The 9,121-nt window shown below is 39.8% G+C and overlaps 1 pseudogene; it reads right to left on the bottom strand.

Annotated features, from left to right (window-relative positions):
- Positions 1-3,684: 3,684 nt before the first annotated feature.
- On the bottom strand, positions 3,685-5,953 carry LOC145540480 (3-ketoacyl-CoA thiolase, mitochondrial pseudogene; annotated as a pseudogene).
- Between the last annotated feature and the right edge of the window lie 3,168 nt (positions 5,954-9,121).

Genomic DNA, 9,121 nt, shown 5'->3' on the forward strand with positions numbered 1-9,121 from the left:
GCTACCGATCTTCTAATGTCTGGTGTTTGGCAATAAAGTCTCAGTTGGAGTTTCCAACCAACAGCAGTTTGCATTTAGTTTCTCAATCTCTCTTTTACAGTCTTGTACTTTCTCTTCTATTGCATGAAGACAATTGCTCCTAGGGATACCTGAACCTGAAATGAACTGAAAATATTTTACAGCTTTTCAACTTGCCAGCAGTAGAAGAAAAATTCATACTAGTCCCAGCACTCTGAACAGCTGTTGCTATAAGGTGATGTTGCTAAAGAATTTAAAAATAGGACAAGGCAAATACCATCCCTGAGAGGCTTCCACTGTGTTTTGGAGACTTCCAGCTGCAAACTTAATTGTAATTTAAACAGAGCATAAAGAAACAGCTTTCCTGAATCTATGCACAATACTTTTATTGAATTGGATAATTTAATCAATAAGTCACAAAACTCTCTAGTGTGGGGCTATGTGAAATTCTGGGAGCAGAGAAATTCGATCTTTGCTGTCTATTATTTCCATCTTCTTGTATTGCATTCCTCTAGGATTTAGGTAGTATATCCCCCATTCTCAAGTCTTTAAACATATGCAATCTATTTTCTGTTCTCTGTATTAGAGCCCTACTTTCAAAGACCACCAGGAACAGTCCTGGGTTTATTCTTGTTTGCAGCATTTAAGGGCATATGGAGAAATGTGAGGTGTCTAGGTAAGAAGTATTAGAGTGCTCCAGAGAAACAGAACCAAAAGACTACATATATACAAGTGTGTGCATGTGTGCTTCAGTTGTGTATGACTCTGTGTGACCCTATGGACTGTAGTTTGCCAGGTTCCTCTGTCCATGGGGATTTTCCAGGCAAGAATACTGGAGTGGGTTGCCATACCCTCCTCCAGGGTATCTTCCTAACCCAGGTATCGAATGCACATCTCTTATGTCTCCTGCATTGGCAGGTGGACTCTTTACCACAAGTACCAGTGCCACCTGGGAAGCCCATATATAAAGGTATCCCTTGGCTTTTGAACATTTGTTTCATGCCACTTTGTTTTATGAAAGACCGATGTTAGTGCCTGTTTTAACGAACCAAAAGAAATCCAAAGAGAATTTTCACTTTTAGGAAAACAATCGCTTCTTTGTTTTACCATTTCAACTTACACAAGTTTTCATAGGGACACTCTACTTTCAGAGAGACAGTGAGAGAGAGGGAGAGAAAAAGGATGATATTTATTTTAGGAACTAGATCATGCAATTTTTGAGGCCAAGACATCCTGCAATCTACCATCTGTAAGCTGGAGAATCAGAGAGTCAGTGGTGTAAGTCCAAGTACAAACACCTGAGAAGCTGGGAGCCTTGTTGACTGAGAACTGGAGAAGATGTCCTAACTCAAGGAGAAAGAGAACAAATGCATTCTTCCTCTGCTTTTTGTTCTGTTCAGGGCCCTCAAAAGATTGGATAATGCCCTCTCACACTGGGGAGGGTTATCTGCTTTATTTAGTTCACCAATTCAAATGCCAGTCTCTTCCAGAAACAGCCACACAGACACATCCAGAAATAATGTTTCACCAGCTAGCTGGGCATCTCCTAGCCTAGTCAAGCTGACATGTAAAAGTAATACCATCGTGGTGGGTATTAAAAAGAAGCCAATTATACAATTTAAGCTTTGGCTGAGTTGCTTGGAGACAGTTTAAGGAAGCAGGACATTGCACTGGGTTGTATACTATCAGGAGTTGAAAGCAATTCTATGATAGGATATCCGAAAACATCTTTTCTCTGGGAAAGATAGACTAGAGTGAGGCTGCTGCTGCTACTGCTGCTAAGTCGCTTCAGTCGTGTCCGACTCTGGGTGACCCCATAGATGGCAGCCCGCCAGGCTCCCCTGTCCCTGGGATTCTCCAGGCAAGAGTACTGGAGTGGATTGCCATTGCCTTCTCCTAGAGTGAGGCTAACCCTGTATATTTAAGAAAGAGAAGTTGCTCACATTAACTGCTGCTGCTGCTGCTAAGTTGCTTCAGTCGTGTCTGACTCTGTGCGGCCCCACAGACGGCAGCCCACCAGGCTCCCCCGTCCCTGGGATTCTCCAGACAAGAGTACAGGAGTTGGTTGCCATTTCCTTCTCCAATGCATGAAAGTGAAATCGCTCAGTCGTGTCCGACTCCCAGCGACCCCATGGACTGCAGCCTACCAGGCTCCTCCATCCATGGGATTTTCCAGGCAAGAGGACTGGAGTGGGTTGCCGTTGCCTTCTCCAACACGTTAACTAGGGAAGGGTTATATTTGTGAAGTTCTGGGTTGGGCAGTGCTCTGGCTATGGTCAGCAATGCTTAAGGAACAGTTTTTTTTTTTACTTTAATTCATAAAATCACAGAATGGTCATATCTGATTTTGAGGTTCTGTGAAAAAGTTTATTTTCAGCAGGAGACCTAAAGACCTAGCTGTGAGTATCAGGCTAGCCTGGAGTAACACCAAGGCCTGGTTGAGAGTATCAGGTCACATTCTGCATGTCAGGAGTTGTTCTTTCTCACTTGTTTCTCTTAAAGAATGTTAATAGATTATTCCATTGTAAAGTATAAAATGTAAAAAGAAAATCTTAAGAAAATTTGAGATCTCCTCATTAAGGGGTATATTAATGGGTTCATTCAGCTATTTGTTTTTTGGGAATTAAAGCTGCTGCTGCTGCTGCTAAGTCGCTTCAGTCATGTCCGACTCTGGCAACCCCATAGACGGCAGCCCACCAGGCTCCCCCATCCCTGGGATTCTCCAGGCAAGAGTACTGGAGTGGGTTGCCATTGCCTTCTCTGGAAATTAAGGCTACATTTATTCAATTTCCTTGCAATCATATGATCTAAAGCATGTGTGGTGGTTATTGTCCAGGATGTGGGCCTTCCATAATAAAAATTTAGTTCAGAAATACATATTTGGTGCCAATTTGAGAAAACTTATTTCTGGCCTGAGCTCTTACTCATGATGAATACATCTTTACCTCATCAACCCTGGATCACACTCATTCACTGCTTCAGTGGCAGGGCATAACCAGTTTTAGCAGCTGCTCTAAAGTTCCCTTGTTTTAATGTAGCCTAGTCAAGTAATTAAATGAAATTACTTTTTTAAGCCATGAAACTAAAAGATGCTTGCTTCTTGGAATTTAAAGCTATGATGAACCTAGACAGCATATTAAGAAGCAGAGACATCAGTTTGCCAACAAGTTCCATACAGTCAAAGCTATGGTTTTTCCAGTAGCCATGTATGGATGTGAGAGTTGAACCATAAAGATAGCTGAGCACCAAAGAATTGAAGCTTTCAAATTGTGCTGGAGAAGACTCTTGATAGTTCCTTGGACTTTAAGGAGATGAAACCAGTCAATCCTAAAGGAAATCAACCCTGAATGTTCATTGGAAGGACTGATGCTGAAGCTAAAGCTCCAATACTTTGGCCACTTGATGTGAAGAGCCGACTCACTGGAAAAGACTCTGATGCTGGGAAAGATTGAAGACAGGAGGAGAAGGGGATGGCAGAGGATGAGATGGTTGGATGGCATCATCGACTCGATGAACATGAGTTTGAGCACACTCTGGGACATAGTGAAGGACAGAGAAGCCTGGTGTGCTGCAGTCGATGGGGTCAAACACAGTCAGACACAACTGAGTGACTGAACAACAAGCCAAGTAAAGTAACTGTGGGCTATGGTGGGCTCCTTGGTCTCTTCAGGCTGAGCTCCAAATACTGAGTGTGATACATTGGCCACCTTCAATGTAAGCTGATACCCCTGCATGTTTTCCACCTCCACATCTTAATTCATAAACTGTGTGTGCAATAATTCTTGATCCAGATCCTGCCAATGGCTGATTCCAAGTAATGGCTCTTCCATTTATATTGGTTTTACTTGGGTTGAAATCCAAGCTCTTCTCAACTGCCAAGTACTGGGGAGCAAAATCGCCATTCACTTCCAGCAAATCCATATCCTGAAGACTCAGTCTTCTTTCTTCAGGGGCAAGACCAGTATCTACAACAGAGAAATCACGGCTAGATACAAAATAACCCACAGTTCTTGCCCGTGTGAAGTTATTCTTTTTGATAGCATCTTCACTATCTGTGAAAGCATCAGATATTTCTGATACATTCCTTACAGTGATGGTCCCTTCTTCCTTAAAACTGGAGGAAGCTTATTTAACTGCATCAGGTTCATTGGTATTAAGTCTGCTCATTACTTGCATTACTCATCACTTGCTCTTGTCCTTGTCTTTACCTAAACTGATATCATCTCATTATTAAAGTAGCCAGCATCATTAGCAGCTTTTCCTCTCTGTTGTGACTGCAGGGTGTTTGTTAAATTGTTCTCTACTTATTTTATGTTTTGCAGCAAGATTCTCTGCAACAATTCCTATGGGGAGTTGAACACGTTGCCCTGTTAATGCTGCTCACAAAGAATCTTCCAGCTTGAGATCTGATCCCAACTTGGTTCTAATACATACATTTCTGACACAGTAGGGAGCCATGCTTTTGGCCCCTCCACACAAGACAGCTTCAGCTACTTTTACACACGTTTCCTGACACCCATTCACAATGGACTGGAAACCAGAGCCTATTAGCAGTGAGAGCTGAGGTCTCTTTGGGGACATCCATATCAAACTGACATGCCTTGCCAAGTATGCAGCATCTGAAAAACTATTTGCTAGGCTATTTTAAAGGATACAGCTCAAGAACAGACAAAGAGAAGAAAGCAGAGGACAAGGTTGGAGAGGTGGGTGTGGAGCTTCCATCCCCTCTGGGCACACAGCTGTCCCAGTACTTTCATTTGTTCACCAACCTGAAGCTCTGATGAGTCTTCTTTTGTGAAAGAAAGTCTTATAAAACAATGGAATTCATTTTTAATAGTAGAATTTTTGCTAATCAAATTCTTGAGAGGATAATATCATTTGATGCAATGGGCAGTTTAGGTAGAAGTTTTAATCTGCCTCTTTTTAGAGTTTTTACTTGGCAAATATAAGGCTAATCTCCCCTATGCTCTTATTATATGCGCTTGAAGTTTTCTTTATATTTAGTTTCTAAGCTAAAAGAATTCCGAATTAGAGGAAATGAAGATATAGATTTAAAATAGTCTCAGATAAAACAATATTCAGTGCCATCACTATATTATGCATGAAAAGTTCTATGTTTTATGTTACGTTCATAATATTTCTATACTATATAGTTTTAGAGCCATCTTATATTACTTGACTGGAACAATTATCTGGTAAGTTAATTGAAAAAGTAGGTTACAGTAGGAACCATAAACAAATAAAAATTGTACACATATCTTAAAATTTTATTTCAAAGTAAAACATACACAGGCACTTCATGATGTAAGGACAAAGCCTTCCTTTGAAACTTAGTTTACTGATTCGTTTTCCACATTTTACATAAAAGACCTCCTAAGGCTTTGTCCTCGACATCTAAGAGTGGTTTTATTAGATAAGCTAAGCAGTGCAGCTGGTGTGGAACAAAAGAGGGAGGCACTTACTAGCTACAGTTATTCAGTCAGTACATCTTCAAAAGGGAACTGAAATCTTCAATTAATCTCAAAGATTATTTATGTGAAGACATATTAAGAGAGCTTCTATTTGTTCTATAAATGAAGATACAGTCCAGTTAATTAATAAAACTTTTATATATTATCTGCAAGGGCTTATAATTATTGGAAAGTATTTTACAGCCTTATGTCATAAATCTTAATGTCTGTCCATTAGATTGGAGGGTTTCTGTGGTTGCTGTCATTTGTTTATATATATCTTCTTTCCTTACTTCAGATACTACTGCAAAGTAGTTTGGTAAATTAAGAACAGAAAGCAGAATTCTCAACATCAGACCCACTGAAGGTGTGTAAAATATGTTTATAACTTAGTCTTTTACTAGTCATCTAATTTATATGTATATAAGATATATATATATGTATATATACCTCACAAATACCAACAATTTATTAACATCGATCATACTTGTTAGCTATGCTGTCAGTCAAAACAGATCTGATGCTCTCTAATGGCATTTGGCAGAAGTAAATGGAGATTAGAGGATAGAGAGATCAGTTCAGGCCTCCAAGCCAATCTGTGCAGCTTTCAACTCCAACCAATCAGTGATACCTGCATGTGGTAATCATTCTCCTTGGTTACAAGTGCTGGCAGAAACTAGAGACCTGTTTTTCAAACTAAAGCAAAATGAGCTAAATATAAATGTGAAAATCCTTTTCATTGTAGAATTTTCATCTTCTTTTGAGAAAAATAGGAGAAAAAATAGGGATGTTTTAATCCATATTTTCAATTATTTTGTAGTAAGGTCAATTATGTTTAAACACACCAATGATGGATAAGCATGTTGGGTATGTTATTTATCTTCTTGGCATCATGATAAGGATTCAAACTGCAGTCCAGTTTCCAGCCTGGGTGCACACTACACCAGTCTCCTTTTTAGTTACTTGTTAGAGCTGTGTGAACCTTTCATCTTGTGAAACTTGCCAACCTCAGGAATATTTTATGAGTTACCAGCTTTGCAACTTTTGTAGAATACATTCAAACATCACTTTTACAGGGAGCAGGACTGTAAAATGTTTCTCCAAAGATTTTAAAAAGTACATAAAAAGGAAGCCATGGAAAGAAAACTAGTAGCATTCTCCCGCTGTTGCCTGGCAAACTTTGTTTATTCTAAACTGTTTTCTCTAACTTGAAGTCAGACCTTGACTTAGGGGTCAATAGACCACCCTCCTGAGGTTATCATTCTCAGCTGAATCTCTCTCCAGAAGAGCAAAAACACTATAGGTAATCATTTTTTTTCTCCAGTTTTTTAAATTCAGTGTTTGGCATTCTTGGGTAAAATAAGATATTACTTTCTAATTTTGTATTTTTATTTTCCCTCTTTTCCAACTAATTACCCCAATTTAATCTTTTAGCAGGCTTCCCTGGTGGCTCAGATGGTAAAGATTCTGCCTATCAATGCAGGAGATGCAGGAGACATGAGTTCGATCATTGGGTTGGGGAAATTCCCTGAAGAAGGGAATGATTACCCACTCCAGTATACTTTCCTGGAGAATTCAACAGTCAGAGGAGCCTGGCAGGCTGCAGTCCATGGGGTCATAAAGAACTGGACATGACTGAGCAATACTTTCACTACACTTTCCATCTTTTAACAGAGTCTCATCTCAGTATGTAACATTTATTTAATAGATGATAAAATATGCCAAAATGTTTAAAATGAAAGTTCAAAGAGCTTGTAGAAAAGCCACAATATTCTATGGGCACTGTAGTGCACTGTTATGTTGAACCAAAAATAATGTCTGGAAGCCGTGAAGGTATTATGGGAAGCTGGTTGTTAAATCTGGTGAATAGGATAAGCCTCGCTTTAGATCTTGAATTAAGCTGTTTTGAAAATTTGACCTGTTTTCAGAAAGATTAAAAGTGATTTTGTAAGCAGATTTTGGGGAGCATACATATACAATTGGCCTTACCTATTGGAGAAAAGAGGAAAACATAATTATAGAACATCTAGTATATATAGTACATTCCAGGGTCTCAGAGTCACAGATACTTTTATTTGTTACTTTATATCCATTCTCCTTCTAGATATTATTTGAGGTCAGTTTTAAAGTCTCCATGGGAATTTACCCCTGGATTCTTTCAAGAGTAGCATGCGTAAGTGAAATCAAACAACATATTGAATGGTGAATGTCCAGAGCCTGTCTACTGAATGGATGTTAGAAAATTTGGAAGATTTATAAGACCTAGTTCTTTTCTCTCCTGAACTAGAAATTTAGGAGCTATTGCCATCTTGCTACCATAAAGAGAGTTTGAGGGTAATTGTTCCTATCACTGGAAACAAAGTTAAGATCAGATCAGAGAAAAATCAAGACCTAGAATATTGTTTAAGCTACCACATCAATTAATCAGAGGTCACTCCTATCCATGGACTTTTCAAAGATCAAGCACTGGCTTCAAAAACCACAGCTCTGCTGATGGTACCATACTCAAACTACGTGGCCAGAAGAAGCAACACTTTCCATTCCCCCCATTTCAGAGAAAGTTAGCTCTCCCAAACTGCCTCCGTTACAGCACACAAGATTTTATCAGCATGTTGTTTTTAAAGGGAAGTGCTCATTGTTTCATTTATAAGAAGATGGAAAGAGAGAAATGAATAATTGCTGCTCATCTTTCAGAGGTAATAACTGGCTAACATGAGGACACAATTCACAGTCATATATCTCATACACTTTAAGATGATGACTCAAACTGGATGAAACCATAGCTTAAAGCAGAAATACAAACTGAAAGCCCATCCAATCTATCCAATTTACCTTCAGTTCAGTTGAGTCGCTCAGTCGTGTCCAACTCTTTGTGACCCCATGAACCGCAGCATGCCAGGCCTCCCTGTCCATCACCAACTCTCGGGGCTTATCCAAACCCATGTCCATCGAGTCGGTGATGCTATCCAGCCATCTCATCCTCTGTCGTCCCCTTCTGCTCCTGCCCTCAATCTTTCCCATAATCAGGGTCTTTTCAGATGAGTCAGCTCTTTGCATCAGGTGGCCAAAGTATTGGAGTTTCAGCTTCAACATCAATCCTTCCAATGAACACCCAGGACCGATCTCCTTTAGGATGGACTGATTTCCTTCATTATGCACTGGTTGGATCTCCTTGCAGTCCAAGGGGCTGTGAAGAGTCTTCTCCAACACCACAGTTCAAAAGCATCAATTCTTTGGTGCTCAGCTTTCTTTATAGTCCAACTCTCACATCCATACATGACTACTGGAAAAGCCATAGCCTTGACTAGAGAGACCTTTGTTGGCAAAGTAATGCCTCTGCTTTTTAATATGCTACCTAGGTTGGTCATAACTTTCCTTCCAAGGAGTAAGTGTCTTTTAATTTCATGGCTGCAAACACGATCTGCAGTGATTTTGGAGACCAAAAAAGTAAAGTCTGACACTGTTTCCATTGTTTCCCCGTCTATCTGCCATGAAGTGATGGGACTGGATGCCATGATCTGAGTTTTCTGAATGTTGAGATTTAAGCCAACTTTTTCACTCTCCTCTTTCACTTTCATCAAGAGGCTCTTTAGTTCCTCTTCACTTTCTGCCATAAGGGTGGTGTCATCTGCATATCTGAAGTTATTGATATT

This window comes from Giraffa tippelskirchi, chromosome 3 (genome assembly GCF_054371585.1).
Source record: "Giraffa tippelskirchi isolate mGirTip1 chromosome 3, T2T-mGirTip1v1.2.pri, whole genome shotgun sequence".
NCBI classification, from domain to species: domain Eukaryota; kingdom Metazoa; phylum Chordata; class Mammalia; order Artiodactyla; family Giraffidae; genus Giraffa; species Giraffa tippelskirchi.